This window comes from Mustela lutreola, chromosome 12, assembly GCF_030435805.1.
Source record: "Mustela lutreola isolate mMusLut2 chromosome 12, mMusLut2.pri, whole genome shotgun sequence".
In the NCBI taxonomy this organism is placed as follows: domain Eukaryota; kingdom Metazoa; phylum Chordata; class Mammalia; order Carnivora; family Mustelidae; genus Mustela; species Mustela lutreola.
In genome coordinates this window covers 14,072,353-14,093,845 of record NC_081301.1, presented here as the reverse complement: position 1 = coordinate 14,093,845, position 21,493 = coordinate 14,072,353, and the positions used below count along the sequence as shown (strand labels likewise).

Here is a 21,493-nt window from a genome sequence, read left to right as displayed (position 1 = left end):
ATGTAAATCGGTACAAGCACTCGGGAGAGCAATTTGGCAATATCCAGGCAGCTGCAGATGTGCGTTTTCTACTCTTGGCAACTCTGCTTGAAGCCTTTACCCGAGAAACACTCTCATACATACGCACGAGGAGACATGTATAAAGACATTTACTGCAGCACTATTTATGGAGCAAGATAACCCAACTGTCCCTCAGAAGCAGACTAGATAAATAGTGGCTTGTTAATAGGATGGAATTCAATGCAGAAGTTAAAATAGCTAAAACTGACATCAATTCAACAACCAGATATTCAGTGGGGAGAAAGCAAGTTGCAAAATAATGCCTTATGATAACATTTATTTCATTTATATAAAAACGAGACCCACAAATGGTTACTGTCTATTGCTGATAGGAACATAAATGTGTAATGAAAGTTCAAACACATACGGAAATATTTATGGGGGGACACCTGGGTGGCTCAGTCGGTTAAGCGGTTAAGCGTCTCAGGTCATGATCCCAGGGTTCTGAGATGGAGCCCCGCCTCCTGAGATGGAGCCCCGCCTCCTGAGATGGAGCCCCGCCTTCTGAGATGGAGGCTAGAGGGTTCTTAGTCAGCGGGGAGCCTGTTTCTCCCTCTCCCTCTGCCTGCTACTCCCCCTGCTTATGCTCACTCTCTCTCTCTGTCAAATAAATAAAATCCTTTTAAAAATGTTTTAAAAAGTAAAATAAATTTTAAAAAATAAAATAAAATAAAAATATTTATGGAAATGACTCACACCGGAGAATGGGTAACTAACTCTGCCAAGAGATGGGGAAAAGACAAAGGTGTGCTTTTCACGTAGCCGTGATGCTTTATTTCTTTGAAAGAGAGATTTGAAGCAAATATAGCAAAACATATATAACATTATTACATTTGGGAAATGAGAATGTAAGCAACAGTTATGTCTTTCCATTTAGTATGTTTTGGAATGCTTCAGAATTAAAAAGAAAAATAACAATCAGGAGAGCATACAATCCCTGATTCAGCAACTGCACTTCTAGGAATTTAACCAACAGATGATTTTGTGCACATATTCACAAACACCTTTACTGTCATATTGTTTGCAGTAACAAATACCTAGAAACAACCTAAAAGTCCATCCAGTGGTGCCTGATGACACAAATTATGTAACAGCCCTAAAACAGAATACTACATGGCCATTAATAAGACTGTCATAGCTCTTTGTGGGCTGATATGGAATAGTCCCTAAGATGTACTCAGAAACGGGAAAACAACAGGTGCATAACATACACAGAGTATGACTGTCTATGTGATTATGTATGTACATGTGTGTTTTAAAGGGACAGATATAACAACTTATGTTATACACATATAACAACTTATAGAACTCCTTGAGGCAGGAATAGGATGAAAAAAAAAGAGATTTTTAGTTTTCATTTTATGGTTTTATGTCCTGGTTGAAAATTTTTTTATCAGGTTCCTGTGGCTTATTTAATTCAAAAAAAAAAAAAAAAAAAACCTAATTTCAACAAATTAGAGTCGTAGAGGCTGATTTCTAAAACAGCCTTCTATGAGCAAACCCATTTATTACCTGAATAAACCAATTTTGTAAATCAAAATTTAATCTACCTTTGTTCAAGTAACGTTTTCTCTTCTAAGCTTAAAAAAAAAAAAAAAAACAAGTGTTTGCAAAGCACCTGCTGTGTGTGGGCTCTGACTACACAGGTGTAGTCAAAACTACTTGGTTTTCCTCAAGGAACTTCAACAGTCCGGTGAGGGAGGGGGTAGATAACTAAGGAGAAAATCAGACAGAAACAGACCATTAGTACTATAAGTATGATGAAGACAGGCCCAGAGGACTGTGGAAATACCGGGAAATACCGAGGGGTTTTCTCAAGAAGGTTTCCCAGAGGAGGCGTCTACTGAATGAATTTTAAAACCCGAGTAGGCATTCTCCAGGGAAAGTGGGGAGGGTGTTCCATGCAGGAGCCAATGCAAAGCCATAAGTATGACTCAGCAGAGCACACGCTGGAACTGTGAAGAGCTCAGTGTGGCTAGAATTGGAGGGAGAGGTACCCTTTTTATAGGCCAGGAAGTTGAGGCTTGGAGATGTTAAGAAACTTGCCCATAGTTTCCCAGGCAGTGTGTGGTAAACCCAGAATTTGAACCTGTCACCTCCAAAGAGGATGGGTCAGGCCTAGAGGAGGTGGGAGATAAGGCTAGTTAGTGAGCCCAGGGCAGACCAAGGAGAACTTTGGGATCATGTGGGCAACGGGGAGTAACTTGGTCAAGCATGAGTCCATTCCTAAGATTTCATGACTTAGGCTCTCAGGAAAGATTTGCTGAATGAATGAATGAATGAATGGTCTGCCCAAGATATCTCTGAAAATCAAAGCAGAGACCAAAGCGGGGGCTAAAAATGGTGACTTTGAAGAAAATGGTGGCAGTGGTGACACTTGTTACTGGTCAATTCTGTTTCCCTTTCAAACCCTCCTCCTATGAGACCTTCCAGATCCTTAGACCCTAATCTACAGACCATCGAGTTACCCTCACTGCTTTGTTAACTGTGACAAGTTTCCCACTATTTCTCCACCAAGGTTCTTTGCCTTTGACTAGGACTCCATAAAAACAAAGCAGATTACAGAGACAATACTGATGTGGTTCAGTGTATCAGGTGAAGGGAGATTTAGAGCATTTGCTTAAAAAGAAAGACAAACCTGTCCTGATTCGTGGTCCTTGAACTTGAGCATTTCCAATAAAAGAACAGAAAGATGTACAATCAAAATAACAAATATTAGTATTACTAAAAATCAGATGTGACAAAACGAGAGGACACTCATCTTGAAGCCACTTGGTTGGTCTGCAATCCCAGCTCTACCACTGTATCTGTTAGCTTTGCCAAAACAATGCTCTGTAACAAACAACCCCACTATCTCCGAGGCACATACGGTGACAAAGATTGGTCACTTGTGTTCCATGTAACTCTGTTCCCAGCCACAGGTGGACTTGAATCTTCTTCTTCTGTCTCATTCTGTGACTCAGGCTAGAGGAGCAGACGCCATCAGACATATGACCAGACTCTCCAGAGGACTGGTGGACATATGCCATGATTCTTAAAGCTTCTGCTCAGAACTAAACTCATTGATGCTTCCACTCAGATTTCACTAGCTGAAGCTCCAAATCAATGAGTTAGGTATGTGCCTTCCGCCTACCAGAGGCAGGTGAGTTACATGGTAATGGATGTGAATCTATACTTTCATGGGGAAGGAGGTAGTGACGAAGAGTTGTGAAGAAAATCAAGTTGATTATAGCCACTTGCTAAATGTATTTACTATACACAGGAGATTTAATCTCTCAGCATCTGTTTTCTTGCCTATGAAATGCAAATGATAAGGCCTCTTTTACAAAGTCATCCTAAGAACCTAAAGAAGCAATGATTATAAAAGACCCTACCTAGCACAATGCCTGGGATATAATCAGTAGGTCCTGATTTTTCCTTACCCAGTGGCTGGTGGTATATCGAGATGTGAAGTGGAGATTTCCCAGAGCAGCGCTTCTTAAATTATGTTTGTTGAAGGAACAACGTTTTGTTTTGTTTACTTCCAGCTGGTATTTTTGTAAAACACAATAAAAATGAGTTGCTAGAAAAATAAAATAAAAATAGAGACATAAAGTGCTAGCCCCAATTTTTTATTATTAGAGTCAACAGGTTTATCAAATTGCATCCCACAAGAGACAGCCCGCTATAGCGGAGGTCACTGACGGTCAAGTTCCAAGGGTACTGGTCTCATAAGACTTGTCCCTTCTCCCATTATCCCTCCACTGCCCAGCTTGACCCTAAAGACACCAGCCAAGGGAGGAGTGTTCTGAATTCTATGGGAGGTTGAAGTTTCCACTTGGACCAGACTAGAATTAACCCCTGAAAGTAAGGCTATTTATAACACCTAAAAGTGACTGAATAACAGTAATGTTACCGATATCCGTTCATTAATTGTAACAAATGTGTCATACTAAAATAAGATGTTAAGACCATAGCAACTCTCTGTACTATCTTCTCAATGCTTCTGTGAATCAAAAACTGATCTAAAAAGTAAAACTCAGTTAAAAACTTTGCCAAAAGTGATTGAAAACCTCTGGGATCTGTCGGGGATGCCTTGGAGGGGTGAGGCATTTAGAGCCAACAGAACATGTTGGAAAGCAATGGAGAGAGAAAAGGAACGCTGTTTCTGGTGTGTACCCTAAAAGTCCAGTACATCAATATCAGGTTGTAGTAGGGATCCGTGAAGATGGAATGGTCTTTAAAGTATGACAACATTGAGCTTTATCATTTTTTCCCTCTAAACCAAATGTAGTAAAACTCATCAGCCTTTCTTCTGTTTCAAGTACGGTGATGCAGAAATGACCAAAGACCCTGCATGGGGTTATCTGGAGCCTGTTGTTGTCCCTGTCCTCATCTCCCTATTTCTAGTATCAGCTCCTTCATGTTCCTTCTGAAAAACACCCTGTCCCACTCACCATCCCGGTGACCCAGGGAGGACTGAGTCCAGCTTCCACCCCTCTGAACCATAGATCAGATATGATCCAGGTCTGGCCAGTCCCCCAGATCAGAGTGATTCACGCTGCGGTGGTCATACATTCCACGTTAGTCCTGTGGGTTCTGCCCCTAGGATGGCAGAAGTTCCCATTCAGCTCTGTGGTTGGGAGGGAGCTGCAGCGCCCTCTTCTGGTGGATATTGTACCAGAGGGTCTGACTCGTAAAGAGAACTACCTGGAAACAAAACTAACCTGGAGGAAAACAGAAAAGAAAGTCCTTTAGCACCTAGATCCAGCCCTACCTGACTCAATACCCTGGGACTTTTCAATTATGTGACCCAATAGTTTCTTTTCAGTTCTTGTCTGGTTGGATGCTTCTGAGTTTTTGTTTAAGCCAATTTCAGATGAGTTCTGTTCCTTGCCAAGAAAAGACTGATGACAAATTTTGCATGAGTCCGGCCCTTGAGCTAATTTGATAGGGGAGACAAACCTAAAAAGGAATATAACCAAGATGGCGGCTGGGCTCTCCTGGCCCTTAGAGATGCAGGTGCCTGGCTCAGGGATCCTCATTCCAAGAGTGCAACACAGCTTCTTCTCATTCCCAGAGATGGGCCGCTTCCTGGACTTCTGCCCCACACCTGGGGCTGAGGCTTTGCTCTCTGTGTCTATTCTAAATCCACTCAAAAGCAGAGTCTGAACTTTAGCAACTTCCCAACATACCCAAAAGCATTTGTGAGTGATACAAACTTACCTAAAAACTTCTCAGGGAAGATAAGGGAGGCATCATGCACATCCCATAGGGATCAACCTCAACCTTCAGTTCTAGACATTCCCTCCCCCCACCACCCCTCTGCCACCTCTGTGGTGGAGGGGAGCAGAGAGACTTGCCCAGCCTCAGAGGCCCCTCCCTGGCCCCACCCCCAGTTGTTTTCCCATCCCGGACCCTATACTCCTAGATCTGCAAACCTCTTTCCTCTTATTATGCACAAACTGACTTAACTTTGGCTTCTGCCTGGAAGCTGTTGATTCACAAACACACAGAGGTGCTTGGCAGAACAAAAGCTTGCCTGTTAACTTAATCCACTCTCTTTAGAAGCAGTTTGGGTTTTTTAAACAGGAAAAGAAAAACTTATTATGGACCAAAAAAATGTTACAACATAATACAATAAATACTGCACTAGGTGAAGATGACAAGGTTTAGAGAAGAGAGGGGAGGGGAATCATGGACTCTGCCCAAGGTGCCTCTAGGAAGGCTTCCTGGAGGAGATGACATTCCAGGGCATCTTGAAACTAAGGCAGTTTGACAGGCAGAGAATAGAGGGAGAACGTGACCAGCGGAAGGAAGGACACAGACTAGAGTGCAGAGATGGGCAAGTTCATGGTCCACATGGGAAGCACCTTTTGGAGAGTGCCCACAACGCAGAGTGCTTGTGGCAGGGCCAGGAAGTAAGTCGGGTGAGGTTGTGGGATCCCATTCCAGCAGGGGTTTGGATGCCCATGAGCACCCAAAGTGGAAGGAAGCTCCTAAGAGATCTTAATCGGAGCTGTAACACAGCCAGAGCAGAGGCTGTTTCAAAAGATCAGGTTGGTCACTAGTTTGGAGAAGAAGGTGGAAGCCTGCTGGAAATGGGTAGAATTGGTGAAGCAATGATTCCAAGCTAGAAACGTCAGCGATCTGATGGGATCGGGCAGGGGAGCATCTACACACACCGCAGAACTTGGTGATCAGTTGAAGAAGGCTGGGAGGAATAATTATCTGTCTCCCCTTTACAGTGTGCGCCCCTGACCCGTGGGTCTAGACTTTTCTACTTTGCATTCCCAGCGCAGCCCCCGGTACAGGGCAGGCACTCAACTGTGCAACACACTGTGCACGTGTGGGTGCGAATGCAAGGGTACTAACTGATGATCTGCAGGGGTGGGGGTGAGGGGGAGGTCAGTCCTGAGCACTAAGGAAGAGGTCATCGCCACAGAAATGGGAACCAGATCAAGACCCGGGTTTCAAGAAGAACGAAGGAGAATGTTTAGAACTTGCTCGTGGACAAGGATACCATAGACCAAGATGAACAATGAGAAAGGATTCACTGAGGAGCCCCAGCCTCCTTCGCCAGAGAGATCACCAGGTGAGCAACTCAGGTCCAGGCTGGTAAAGGATTCTCAGAGATCCACCTTATGGGACAGTCAATCAAACAGGCTAAAAGGAGCCTTGAAGGGGACAAATCTCAGGCAACATTCCATTTCCACCATGTCGAAGATAATTAATGCTGCTGAGCAAACCAGCCCAGAACCCAGTGGTTTGAAACCAGAGGCAGTGATTGTCATGCTGAGAGAGGCAGGTCATCATGGTGAACAGCAAAAGCACAGGGGCCCACACCAAACCACACAGGCACACAGGCCTCTGATCAAGTCTTATCGGCTACCGTTCCATTGGCCGAAGTGACGCACATGGATGAGCTCAACAGATACCCACAGAGGGCAAAGCTCTGCAAAAGGCGAGAGTATATTAGGCTATTACAATGGAGTGAACTGGGACCGATAGCCCAATGCATCATACACCATTGTCCTCCCCCCAGAAGCTCCAGGCTCCCTCTGACACCAGCCAATAAGGCAAAACTATCATGTGAAATGCTCCCACCAAGAAAGGCAGACACCAGGATTCTGGAAAACCACAGCTGATGGAGGTCTAGTTAACCATAAGATCTGGGCCCCCGTCCACTTATTCGTAGAACCCACACATCTGAAGCAATTAGAAGTCTTTTAAGGAAGGTTAAGTTGGAGGGTCTAAGAAATGTGACTATGTCCTTCTGACAAATCTTCCCTTCTCCTTGAGAAGATCAGAGAGGAGACTTCCGTAGTGAATTCCAACCACGTAAGTCATAGCCACCAAGGTTAGCTCTAATGTCACCCGCTCCTTTGTCAGCAAGCTCCTCCCTGCGCACCACTTCATGCATATTTCATCACCACCTTAACGCCTTTATAAAATATTGATTGCTCATTCCCATGGCCCAGCCCAGGGCCCCCAAAGAGCTTGCGTGCCAATGTCTGGAGTGTGGGGCACGTTGCAGATGGCAGGACCCACTTGGGGGACCAGGAAGACCTTCTAGCCCCAGCAGGGAAGAGACACTTGGGGAGTTAAATTAACACCATGTTTGCTAATGAGAAAATGAGGATCCAGGAGGAGGGTTCACGGGAAGGCAGATGAAAGGAAATGAAAAGGTCAGGAGGAAGGAAAAAGGAAGTGCTGGAGTTGATGGTGGGACCAAGCTGAAAGTCTGATCATCAGCAGCATTTGTTGTTAAATTTAATGGGCTGTAGGTGTTGATTGCTCAATCCATAAAATGAGCTATTAATTTGCTGTTCTAACAGGATAGGACCCATCTTATGCAAATTGGTTTGAAAGCCAGCATCAGCTCTGAGGAAATGGTTCCCACCTCTCTAAGTCAGAAGTTTCCCAGACTTTTCCATTAGAGGGTGCTCAGTCTGCTTGGTGCTATGCCCAGGGGGAGGGTCCCTGAAGTTAGAGAATCTAGGTCCCTTGTCCATCCCCTACAAGACAGATCCTCGAGGCAGGGCTATGTCTCTCTTAGTCACCTCCGAGTCCTCAGCACCTTGCACCGAATCTGGTACTAGAAGGAATGATTGACAGAAGGAATGTGTGAGCTCCAGCAGCAGATCTGCCACAGCCCCATGTGGGAATTTAGACAAGTTACTACCTTTGCTTCTACCCCTCATTCCACCAACTGTAAAGTGAGGGTTTTGGACCAAGCGTGGTTGTGGAGCTCCCATGGTCTGGGTCATCAGTGAGCTCTTTGCATGGTCTCTGGGGCTGTGATCCCTGAGACATGAAGGGGACTGGGATTGGCTTAGAGCCCTGTATGCACATGCCTCCACCAAGTTACTGTCCAAAACGTGGTCTTCAGGAAGCCCTAGCCTGAAAAGCCTCATCTACAGTCTTGCTCTGGTGCTGACTGGCTGGGGGACAGTCACTTTTCTTCCGTGGGAATGACTTTGACCTCATGGGGTTTAGGGAAGTTCAAGCTGAAACAATGAGGGTGGGGGCAAAGAGGTGCTTTAAAACTGAAATGTTGTGGGAACACATTAGCTGAAGGAGAGAGGGCTTTGGAGACAAAGGGATCAGGGTTCAAATCCCAGCTCCATCACATGTCAGCTGTGTGATTTGGGGCAAATTACCTAACCTCCCTGAGCTTCAGTTCCCACCTCAGCAAAGTCGCAATGATAATTCCTATCTCACAGGATTGTCAGGAGAATCAAAGGACATAAGGTGCGAAAAGTGCCTAGTCCTACAATGTCAAGTACTTCAGGCCTGGGTTCACCATTTGCAGGACTTGAAGCAAAATGAAAACACCGGTCTCTTGTTCAAAATTATTGAGAATTTTAAGGCATGATCACAGAATATTAAAGCATGTACAGGACCGTTCTCTGTGCAGGGTCCAGTGGGATGTGAGCCCAACACTGCTGACACAAAACAGCTGCCTAAGATATATTGGGCCTTTTCTTTCCTCTGCCTCAGAACTTGCTCTCCTCCACACATATAAATAGGATTTGGAAACTGTTTTTAGAAGAAAATCACTATTATTATTCCTGAGACGGCTTCACTTTTCTTCCTCTGAGCAGAACAGAGTCACCCGTCCTGATAGACATCAGATAAAGGTGGAAAGGAATCAGCTCGCTGGCTGCCAGCACACGCTGCCACTGGAGTCACAGGTTTACAGGATAAGCCGGGAATTAGAACGAGGAGGCGTGACCAGCAATGTTTTCCTACACATGGCAGGAAACCACGCGCAAGTTCCTGAGCACACCATGTTCCTTGTTTATGAACCTTCCGTGGTGCCCCTGGCAACCTCTGGCATCTTCAACATAAAGTTCATTATCCCTAGCAGGCTGCTCAGTGGCCTCTGTGGTCTGATTTTCCAGCTGTCTTCCCTATACACCCTACCACGGTGCTTTGTGAATCTGTTTTTGCTCATCGCCTTCATGCACTCCAGTGTATATATCCATGCCTCCGTTCACTCAGCTTCTGCCTCCTGGAATGCACTTTCCCCTTTTCTCAGTCCAATAAAAGTTTTTCCATCCTGAGTTTACATGCTACCTCTTCCAGGAAGCAAAGCACAATAGTCTCTACAATATGGAGGCTGTATCAGTCAGCTTTGATGTAGTAACAAGCAATCCCCAACTCTCAATGCCTTATAGCACAAACATGTGTTTCTTGTTCACATTACCAGAGGGCCAGTCACTGAATGTGGGTCAATTCTATGTGTCTGCCTGCTCAGTTTTGCTCCAAGTTTTTTCTCATTCTGGAACCCAGGGAAGGAAGAGCAGCACCAGCCCCAGGGGTGGGAAGAGCAGCATGTCTCATGGTTCCACGTGGTGGAGAAGAGGAAGGCACAAGAGGCAGAGCCAAACCACATGGGAGTCTTTTTTTTTTTTTAAGATTTTTATTTATTTATTTGACAGACAGAGATCACAAGTAGTCAGAGAGGCAGCAGAGAGAGAAGGAAGCAGGCTCCCTGCTGAGCAGAGAGCCCAATGTGGGGCTCGATCCTAGGACCCTGGGATCATGACCTGAGCCGAAGGCAGAGGCTTAACCCACTGAGCCACCCAGGCACCCCAGCACTTGGGTGTCTTTAAAGCTGCTGCTCTCACAGGGTGTACCTCATGCTCCACTAGCCAAAGTAAAATCATGGGGCCAAGCCCCAAGTTCATGGGATGGGAAAGGACATGCCACCTACAGGGAAGCATAAAGAGGAAGGGAATGAGAGATTGTGAGCAAATCACAAAATGGACTCAACAATCAGAGACCCTGTGCTTTGAAGTCAAATACTTCTTCCCGGTTTGAATCCCAGTTCTTCCACCTATTTATTGAGTGTGCTCAGGCAAGCTCTTAACCTTTCTGTGCCTCCATTTCACCATCTGCCCAAACAGGGCAATAATACCTATTTTAAAGACATCTAGGTGGGACCAAGTGAGGTAAGGGCTGTTGACTGTTTTGCACAGTCCCTGGCACATAGTAAGCACTCATAAATAATATTTTTATCAATATATTTTTTTTTAAGAGAGAGAGAGTGCCGGGGGTGAGGGACAGAGGAAGAGGAAGAAAGAGAATCTTAAGTAGGCTCCACATTCAGCATGGAGCCAGACCCGGGACTCAATCTCATAACGCTGAGACCATGACCTTGATGTGAGAAACAGAGGCAAAAGAATTTCCTTACTACCTAGACCCCACTGACTAGTCCTTGAAACAGGCAGAGTGACCTTCCTCTAAGAACTCAGCTTCTTCAATGTTACTACTTTGTTAAGAGTAAAGGCAATCTTATCCCAGACCCCAGGATCCTATAAGTCTACTTCAACATACAGAAATTCTTTCAGAAACTTCCTTTATCTCTACTCCCCAAGATACATGTTGGCACTCATCCCCCAAGGGTAAGTCCCACCAATGTCCATCTAGAGCGTCTCATGACTTAGGTTTTACTGGATAGTAAGAAATGACATTTTCCCAACAATAGTTAGCCCCCTCCGGGTCCTAGAAACCTTGCTTCCAAAATTCCTTAGAGAGTTACGTGATCCCTAACCCCCTCCCAGCTTGAAAGTATACAATGGGCCACTCCTTGTGACCCCAATGCAGCTCTTTTTGCCCCCCAGTTCTGTCCCCATGTTTTCATAACACCACCTTTTGGCACCAAAGAGATCCCAAGGAGTCTTTCTTGGTCATCGACTTTGAACCCTAACGTCCTTCTTACAATAACCTGAACCAAAATCAAAACTTGGATGCTCAACCAACTGAGTCACCCAGGCACCCCTAGCAATAGCATGTTAAGTTCATTATTACTAGTCATAATTTTTTATTTACTCATTTGTCCATTTTCACATTCATTTGTTCAACAAACATTTCCTGCACATACATCAGCATCTGCCTGACTCCCCTTCTTAGGGCTTTTGTCCTGAAGAACTTGGTTTCCATTAACAAGTCCTGTGGTCCCTAAACCAGGGTTTGGCTGACATCTTCAGTCACTCTACAACTGCACACATAACCTCATCTTCATAGGAGAGTTCTGAAGATGTTTCCCTCTTGGCCCATTTCCATTTCAATCTAAGGAATCTATGATCACTCCAGTAAAGGAATGTAGGCACATAAAACTTTAATTAGTTTCATGAAGTTAAAATTGCTTTCATGGGTGGAAGGAATAAGGTAGGGGATGTTGAGACTAAAACTAAAAAAAAAAAAAAAATAAAGAAAGAGGAAAGAAGGTTGTAGGGAGAAGGAAGAAACTCTCACATGAGGCTAAAAATGAATTGTCTGCATTTTGCTAAAAACACTGCAAATGTCAGCTGATTCTGCTAAGGAATTGTCTTTGTAAATCACTCAGCTTTTCAAATGAATGAGAACAATGGGAGAACCCAGAGCTGGATAGCCATGTAGGTCTCAGCCCCAAACAAAGGAGCAGACAGTTCCCTTGAGGACAAATGGGGAAACAAGCAAAGAAAGGCACACTCTCCTAAATGCTTCCAGCATCTCCCAGACAGTTTGATTTAATAGAAAACCCACAAATCCCAGCTCTGCCTTTACCATCTGTGTAGCCATGAGCAAGCTGTTGTTCTGCTGTGAGTCTCAGTTGCCTCCAGTGATGAGAAGCAGCTGCAGGATCCCCTTCTCAAGGCTGCTGGAAGACTAAATGAAATACTGTGTGAAAAGCACCTAGTCAGTGCTTGGCACAGAGAAGCCAGGTGGAAAGAGTTAGATTCCTTCTCTCACTGTGTTGAGGAGCAAACTGTACTTGCTTTATTCAGAGTTGGGTGATTCCTCGGTTAAGCAGCGTTCTCCAGAGAAACAGAACCAATAAGATAGAGAGAAAAGAGATTTATTATAGGAAATTGTCTCACATGATTGTAGAGACTGACAAGTCCCAAGATCTGCCAGCTGTAAGCTGGAGACCCAGGAGACACATTGGCCTATGGAACCAGGAAGAGCCTATGTTTTGGTTTGAGTCTGAAGGCAGGAGAAGCCACCAACGTCCCAGGTTGAAGGCAGTCAGGCAAGAGGAATTTCTTCTTATTTACTAGAGGAGCAAATTTTGTTCTATTCAGACTTTCAACTGATCGAACAAGACCCACTCCCATAAGAGAGGGCAATCTGTTTTATGCAATCTATTTATTTAAAGGGGAACGTCATCCAAAAATACCCTAACGGAAACACTCAGATAATATCTGGCAAAATACCTGGGCAATTCATGGTTCCATCAAGTTGGCACATAAAATTAACCATCACAGCTCCTAAGACCTCTGTCTAAAGCCAAGGTCTCCTAAAGGTAGCTTGCAGGTAGGCACAAGTCAGATTACTTTCTATTTTCCATGCTACTGAGAGGGTCTCAGCAACCCAGAGCAAATGGCATGATAATTGCATGTGGTAAAAGACATCAGTACTGAGCCTGTTTAACAGAGGCAGTAATGTCTTGGTTCTAATCAGATACTGTAGAGGGTCAAAAGGAAAAACCTGATACATGTGTGCCTGAGTCCTGTCCTATGCAGTACACATGTGGCAGGAGAAATCAGGGTGCAGTCCTTGTAACAGTTGTACCAATGGGCAGATCATGCAAGTAACAGAAATAACGATATGGAATCATCTCACATGACAGGGAGTCTGGATCTGTGCCCAAGATTGGCTTATTCAGCAGTTCAGTGGCATCTGCACCCTTGTTCAGCCTCTCTGGGGTCCATGGGGTCTTCTGGTCTGGTCTTCAGAGGGCTAAAATAGCTCCTATTCCTGGAAAGGAGGACCAAAGTGGGGAACAGGCTTTCTCCTCCTCCATCTCTCTCTCCAGACAGGAAAATTTTGCCTGAACTTCCCCAGCAGACTTCCCCTCATGTCTCATGCTCATGACATTTGCCAAGAAGAAGAGTATCTACATCATTGGGGTAGGGGGCGATCCTGATTTATCTCCAGAGATTGGGCACTTGCCCTTCACCAAAATCTGAATTCAATCAGCAAGAAAGAAAAGAGCGTAATTGGATAGGCAACCAATAGTAGCCCCCATTGCTTTCAACTCAGGCTTGCCAATTAAGAGTAACAGGTCGGCATGAGGCTGTGTTAACGTGGCTATGAAAATAAATAGGTGAAGCAGAGGGACAAAGAAACTCTTGATCCCTCAGTAAACCAGACCATGTTTTATTTAAGGACTATGCCTCCATCTTGAGCCAAATAGTTATCAAAAAACATCAGTAGGCAAAAGACAGCATAAACCAAAGAGAATCTGGTTTTAGTAACACAGACAACTCCAAAGTAATACCAAACTGACATGGTATGGTCATCAAATAAGTTCTTTTTTATTTTTTTATTTTTTGAGGAGGGAGGGAGTTGAAATCTCAGTAGTAAATAGTAGTTTATTATTAATTCCTTTACTTTGCTCTAAAAGCTCTGTCTTATTAATTTTGTATTATGCTTACTTAGTTCTGCTATTTGCTCATGAATACCTCATCTTTTGTTCATAAAGTTAGAGAATCCAGAGCTTTTGTTTCCCTTGTTTCTGAATCAAAGATAGATGGTCTGAGAGCTACTTTCCCAGACTCTTACATCATCCTTCATCAAACACCTGACACCTGCGTACCCCTCAGGGCATAGAATGCCTGTTTGCCCCAGGGGGTAATAACACAAAACAGAGGTAAAACCCTTATCAGAAATCTGCAAGATCAAGTCAAACAGACATTGCTCATAGTAGGTACTGAATAAATGTTTGTCAAATTAATGAATGCTCAAGCACAACAAATAAACTCTAGCAAGGAAATGACATTTTCCTCAGTTTTCTTCTGGGACAGGTAATGTAGCTGGTTGGTTGGTTGTTTGGTTCATTGGTTGGCCAGTTGGTTGGTTGGTTGCTTGGTTGGTTAGTTGGTTGATTGGTTGGTTCTTTAATTCATTTGTTTACTGACCAGTTGGTTGGTTGGTTGCTTGGTTGGTTGGTTGCTTGGTTGGTTCCTATTATGTGTAAAGCACTCTGCTCAGTGCTGATCCTTAAAAAGCATCTTGCAGGAGTGGCACACACAGATTTTGCCATTCATTCCTTCATCTTCTCCAAGCCAAGACTTAATGCTGGGCTGTGAAGAGAGAGACACCCAGGCCCAGCTACAGACAGTGATAGAAACAAATGACAAATAACCCAAAGAGGTACTGCCAGGATAGAGAGCTGGAAATGCAGGAGACAGTAGATCAAGTGCTCAGATGATCTACTGATGGCTTCTGGCATCCAATGCCTGATCAAATCTCCTCACCATCACTGACACATTGAGTCACCTTCTGCAAGCCACTTAACCTCTCTGTGACAGGATTGTGGTAGGAAATAAATAGGAAATGCATGAAAAGTGTTTATCACAAGGCCTAGCCCCAGAGCAAGAGCTTAAGACCCATTAGTTACTAGGATTATTATCAGGAAGGTCAGAGGAGACTTGATGTAGGAGAAAGGGGCACTTGAGCTGAGCTGCAAAATATAAGTAGATGTTTGCCAGGAAAGGTGTGACCAAGGGCAGAAAAGTGGGAAAGTATGAGGTATGTTTAGAAAACTGCTAGAAGAAAAGCGATCCGAAGTGGGGAGCTATTTAAGACACAAACTTGCAACTAGGAGATAAATAAATTCTGGACAGACAATGCGCAGCATAGTGATTATAGTCAGCGATAGTGTATTACACACTTCAAACTTGCTAAGAGAGCAGATTTTACTTGGTCTCACCACAAAAAAGAAATAACTAAGTGACATGATAGAAATGTTACCCAACACTTAGGTGGTAACCATATTGCAATATATAAATTATCAAACCAACATATTGTACACCTTACACTTGCACAATGTTGTATGTCATTTATATCTCAAAAAAGGAGGGAGGGAAGGGAGGAGAAAAAACATTTTTCTCCAGGGATATGGGCTACGGTCAGGCCATATGTATAGGGAAGGAAGGAAGGAGGAAAGGAAGGATGGATGGTTGATAAGGGGATGGGGGAGGGAGGAAAAAAATCAAGATGGAGGTAGAAGCTCTAACATCTAGATAGGAGATCCAGAAAGAGAGAAATGAAAATGAAAACAATATTTGAGAGAGTTAATAAAGATAAATGTCCTGCAGTTTAATAAAAGGTAAAAAAAAAAAAAAAAATTCTAATTAAAAGGGCTGAGGGGAGCAAAGAGACAAAGCAAGGAAAACCCACACCAAATACCTCATGGCAATGCATGAGCCTCATTCAAGATAAAGGATGAAGCCAGAGAGTTGGAGGGAGAGGAGGGGAAACTCTGCATTTCAAACCTGACTGACCTGAGCCTTTCTCCAGTCTCCAAACTAGAAAGCCCATCTCCTGCTCTATGGTCTCAGAGACTCTTGTGGCTTTCTCTCAAGCTGAAGTCTATCAGGCTGGTTTCATCACATTATTATTAAATTCAGGTCTCCTCCTCCTCTGTAAGCACAAAAGACTCCATATCTGCTTTTCGGAGTATATTAAACACAATTGCCACTGAGCAGCTCGTGGTCAAATGAGCTAACTCCTACTCCAGTCTGAGCATCTCCCTGTCCAGTGACCATTCCTTGGGCCCATCTCCCTCCACGGGGCTCTGGCATGTTTGGCTGTGACCCTGACACCCCACCGGGCTGTGGCCAACCCCTTCCACCTCAGAGGACTAGACCCAGCTTCCCTGATACCACTGCCATACACAGGTAGAGTCTAATGGAATTAGACTCAAGGTCCGTGACAGGAATCTGCTCTTGCTTCCACCATCCGCTCACCCCACCCACTTTGAACCCCCCAGTCCCAGGATTGCATTTCATAGTTGTCACACATGCCCAAATGCAAATGGACTGGACATGGTCACATAGTGCCAGGGTGAGAACCTCAGGTCTCCTGGGTCCCAAACCAGGATGCTTTGTCTGTCATGCTCCACTTTGCCTTCAGAAGACGCCCGTGAGAACAAGTTTTTCCAACTGAGTTACCTGGTAGTCCTAGGTTTGAATCAATGAGAAACCACAAAGTCTTATGAAGCTGGATAGCCCTAGGTGTCCCTCTCCTGTCACTCCTGTGGCAGTGGCTCTGAGTCAGAGAGACCAAGGTTCCCAACCCAGCTCTACCACTGACCAGCTGCATGACCTTCAGCATTACTTCTCTCTCTGACTCCCAGCTTCCTTCCCTCTAAAGGCTAAGTATTAATCCCTGGATCTCAGGTGTGAGGACAAAAGCAGATCATGTGCACCACTTGAGCCACAGAGCTGGCACTCAATAAATCTATCTTCCCTACCCCTTTCTTCCTGCAGCTGTGTTGTAGGCAATTCAGTGAGTACTGAGATAATGTCTCTCTAACTCACCATTGTATCTCCACACATATCAGAAGTATGGAAAGTGCCCATTAGATGATGGATGGATGGATGGATGGATGGATGGATGGATGGGTGGATGGATGGATGGGTGGATGGATGGATGAGTGAATGAGAAGTTTTGCATTCTGATTATGCTGGGGAATTGATGGGAGGTATTAGGTTGTATAATGACATTTATTGGTATAAAATAAGTCACTAAAATGACTCAAAGAAATCCTTTCTGTCTTATTACAAAATCCAAGGCAATCCTCACCCCGGTATTTATTGGGCCAAGCTCTCTGTGTTGGGAAAATGGCTAAATTCTCAGGAGAAGAGTAATAAGTTATGTCACATAATCTCAGCCTCTAATACTTGACATTATAAGCTCTGCTAATAACTCTAGGTCACTTGTCTGTGAAAGAAAGATAAGGATTTGAAAATTATGCATATTAGCATATGTAATCTACTACCCAATGTTGTTGACTCTGAGACCAAGATGTTTTAATTCACTCCCCCCACACCTGTCCTCTGACAACATCGTCATTTCAGGCATGTGAGTGGAGAGGGATGACTACAATGTGACTCCATTCTGGATCTTTCGTGTCATTCCATGTAGTGCTGGTTTCCACATATATTAGGAAGATAAGGCCCTTCCCTAGAAGAAAGAATGTTTCTAGAGCTAAATACTAGCAATAATAATCCTTGAGGAAAGTCTGGGCTCACCTAGGATCTGCTGTGTGGCATTCTGCAAATTGTCTAGCTTCTCAGTATCTACTCATTGATTCATTTATTCCCTACCTTCTTCCATCTTCTGAATCCATACTAACTTAATCATGGAATATAGAGATACTCTTGTACCAGATGAAAGATGGTTACTAATCCCTGACCCTCCTCCAATGAAGAAGTGACCTGTATACACTCTTCTTTTACCTGGGCATGCTCGGTGGCTGCTTTGGCCAACAGAATACAACAGAAGTTATGCTGTGCCAGTTTTCAGGTCCTGACTTTAAGAAATAGCAGTTTCTACTTCTTGTATCTGAGACTACTCTCCCTGGGAATTTTGGAGGTCCTTGAAAGAAGCCTAACTTCCCTGAAGCCACCATGCTAGAGAGAACACATGCAGGCTATTGATCATCAGTGGTCCCAGCTGAGCCCAGGCTTCCAGCCATCCCCACCAGGGCACCAGCAGATGCCACATTGTGCAATGACTAACTGTCCAACTGAGCCTTTCTCAAATTGCTGACCCAAAAATCATGCACAAAATAACATGGTTGCTTTAAGTCACTAAGTTTTGGAGTAGTTTGTTACGCAGCAGATTGCCAAAGCATCTTTTCCATAGGGAACAACAGAGCACATTGTGATTCAATTTAAGGCTTATTTGCTCTTAAGTTCTTCTTGTTTGTTGTTCATTTGGGGAAACCATGTCTGTGGACAAAAGTCCAAAGAGAAAAAAGCCACCTAGAAAGAAGGAGATAATCAAATATAAACAGACAATTCCAGAAAGAGTAAATAAATGCAAGTAGTTAAGAAATGTTATACTATTTATTTGCCCATGCTACTAAACAAAGAGATGGAAGCCAAAATAATAATGGATACTCTTTTCACCTATCCAATTAGCAAAGTTTCTTTCTAATGATAATAGTCTATGCTGGCGAAAGGAGGTGGGTCATTGAACATCCTCACAGACTCTTGAGAAGAGTAAAAATGGAGTATAAAATTTCTGGAAACCCAGTTGACTAGTAAGTTTTAGATCTTGGTGTCTATCCTAGAAAAATTATCTGATGTGTGGACGAAGATTTATGTACAAAATATATTCATCATGGTATCATTCATAAAAATAAAATATTATAGGTAAAAAAGCTTAAATGTTGGGTTTTGGGGGAATGGCTAAGTAAATTGAACTGCCTCCACAAGATGGAATATCGTGCCACCATTACAAATGATGCTTATGGACTGTTCTTAACGACATGGAAAAAATGCTTAATGATATAACATTAAGTAAAAGAGCAAGATAGAAAAAGGTTATAAAGTATGATTTCAGCTACTTTGAAAAGCATAAAAAGACTGGAAGGAAATACGATAAAATGTTAATGGTGTTTATCTGTGGGTGGTGGGATTATGGGTTGTTGTTTTTCTTATTTATTCTTTGCTGTATTTTCAACATTGGGAATGCATTACTTCTGCTATCTGAATTTTTTTTTTCATTGTTGTTGACCAAGAGATGGTCAACAGTGGTAAATCTTAGGTCCAAGTTGAGACGCATGAATATGGAGAAAGGGGTATCAGGAGGCTTTCGAGAGTCTCTGGAATTGAAAGCCTGTGGTAATGCAGACCTTTCAGGGTGAAGTTTACTTTTGTCCTTGTCTGTGATAGGAACAATATTTGCTGAATGCATGAATGGTGTAAACACAGAGTCTGCTTCCACAGCAGGGCTTGATTTGATAAATAATCCCCACCTCGTTCCCAGGAAGTAGCTCTGGGCTCACCACACACACACCATTTGGGACTGAGAAACTTACAACCAGAGACAAACAGAAATAGGTCAGAATCCAGGTAAATTGTCTTCAGACTCAAAGTGACAAAGTCCTTGAATTTCAGACACCAGGAATCTGCTTCTGCGGCTCCTTGGGCACCTGTTTGGGGCTTTTTGTGGCAATTTCATATAGTGTTATTTATGAAGAAAGAAATGAGAGAGCAGAACTGTTTAAGGATGTGGAATTATAGAATTGTGGGCAGCAGGGACTCTCGAGGTCATATTTCTAGTCCAAACTGTTGTTTCACTAATGAGAAACAGAGACCCAAAAGGTGAGGTGCTTTGCCCAAGGTCAGCCCATGAGTCAGTGCAGAGCACGACTAACACCCGGGTGTCCTGACTCCAGCTGAACTTATTTCTCAGTGCTGCATTCCCCAAGGCCTCAGTGGCATTGATTCACCAGGTGATATGCAGCTTATATATTTATTTCTTTAATTGTCTTTTATCTGTATTACCTCATGAGGGCATGGAGCTTGCCTACTTGGTACATGGTAAGTACTCAAAAAATATTTGTTTCATACATAAGTGACTCTTAATCTCACAAAACAAACTGAGGGTTGTTGGGGGGAGGGGGTTTGGGAGAAGGGGGTGATATTATGGACATTGGGGAGGGTATGTGTTTTGGTGAGTGCTGTGAAGTGTGTAAACCTGGTGATTCACAGACCTGTACCCCTGGGGATAAAAATATATGTTTATAAAAAATAAAAAATTATATTAAAATTTCAAAAAAAAAAAATCTTTGTTTCATGGATGGATGATGGAGGGAGGGATGGACGGATAGATGAATGGATGGATGTATGAACAGACAGACAGACAGATGGGTGGATAGATGGACAACCTGAGGCAGAATGGTATATTGGAAAGACCATCTGTTCTGGAGTCATGCTGACCTGGGGTTAGATCCCAGTCCTGCTACTTACTGGCTGTATAACATCAAGCAAGTCATTCAACCTCTCTGAGTCTCACATAATTGCCTTGTAAAATGACAATGGAGGGTTTCTGAGAGTTAAATTAACTACTATATATAGTATCTAAAGCTTTTTTGCTAAATTCCTGTTGCTATAGAAATTGCTAATTAGGAGAGCCTGGATGGCTCAGTCAACCCAGTCCATGATCCCAGGGTCCTGGGATAAAGTCCTTGCTGGGCTTCCTGCTCAGCCTTGTCCCTCTCACTCTCCCTCTCCCTCTGCCACTCCCCCTGCTTGTGCTCTCTCGCTCTCACTCTTGCTCAAATAAATAAAATCTTAAAAAAAAAAAAAGCTATCTGTCAAATAAAAATAAATTGCTAATTAAATGCTACCTTCTCTTCTCCCTCCCATGAAACCAAGTCTGAGGCATAACTGTTGTCTCCAGAGTCTTAACATGGAGACATCAGCTTTGTCCTGACTTCAAATAAACTCACTTGGATATTCTGGGGAAACAACTTCACCTATTACATCCATCAAAATAAAAGCCAAGTCAATTCAATGAAATCTGTTAAGTTTATATTGGGTGGCCAGATTGATGCTAAGACCTATACAGACACAGAGAAGAACAAGGTACGGCTTAGCCTTCAAATTTTTGTAAAGAAAGTATTCCACATGTTCAGCCAAAGAGAAATTCTATGCCTCCAGAGCTCATCTGGTCAGAGGAACAATAATAATGCCCCCACAGCAGGTACAGATAGTCATAAGACAAGAGCTCCAGCCTTGTTCAAGTTCTTCCCACCTGCACAGAAATCCCGAGGAGCTATGTCCCATGAAGTCAAACTTAAGAGAGTCTGGAATCAAACTCCAGGTTTAGTGATGATGTCAAGACTCAAAAAGCTTCAAAGAACCGACAGCTCACTGTGTAATTAAAATTAGTAATTAAAAATACCTCCAGGAAGAGGTGGCCCTTGGCTTAGATCAGGGATGGTACATACCTGTCACTAGTGCCTCCCTCTTCACCCCATGCCATCAATCATAGCACACACTACACTGAGCTCAGGATCCTACTGAAACTCAAAGACAAATAAAAAGATACCTACTTGCTCCCCCCGAACCAGTCACTGATTTGGAGTCAAGTTTGGGAAGCAGCATGATGCAATGACAGAAGTACATCTCAAGTCACACAGACCTGGATGTGACTT

The 21,493-nt window shown here is 43.6% G+C and overlaps 1 long non-coding RNA gene across 3 annotated transcripts in view; it reads right to left on the bottom strand.

Annotated features, from left to right (window-relative positions):
* Positions 1 to 13,134: 13,134 nt before the first annotated feature.
* LOC131812834 (uncharacterized) overlaps positions 13,135 to 21,493 on the bottom strand; it is a 39,615-nt gene continuing 31,256 nt past the window's right edge. For all 3 annotated transcript variants that reach the window (XR_009346498.1, XR_009346500.1, XR_009346499.1), the window contains exon 6: positions 13,135 to 13,290. This is a non-coding gene — a long non-coding RNA (uncharacterized LOC131812834). The remainder of the gene's footprint in view (positions 13,291 to 21,493) is intronic.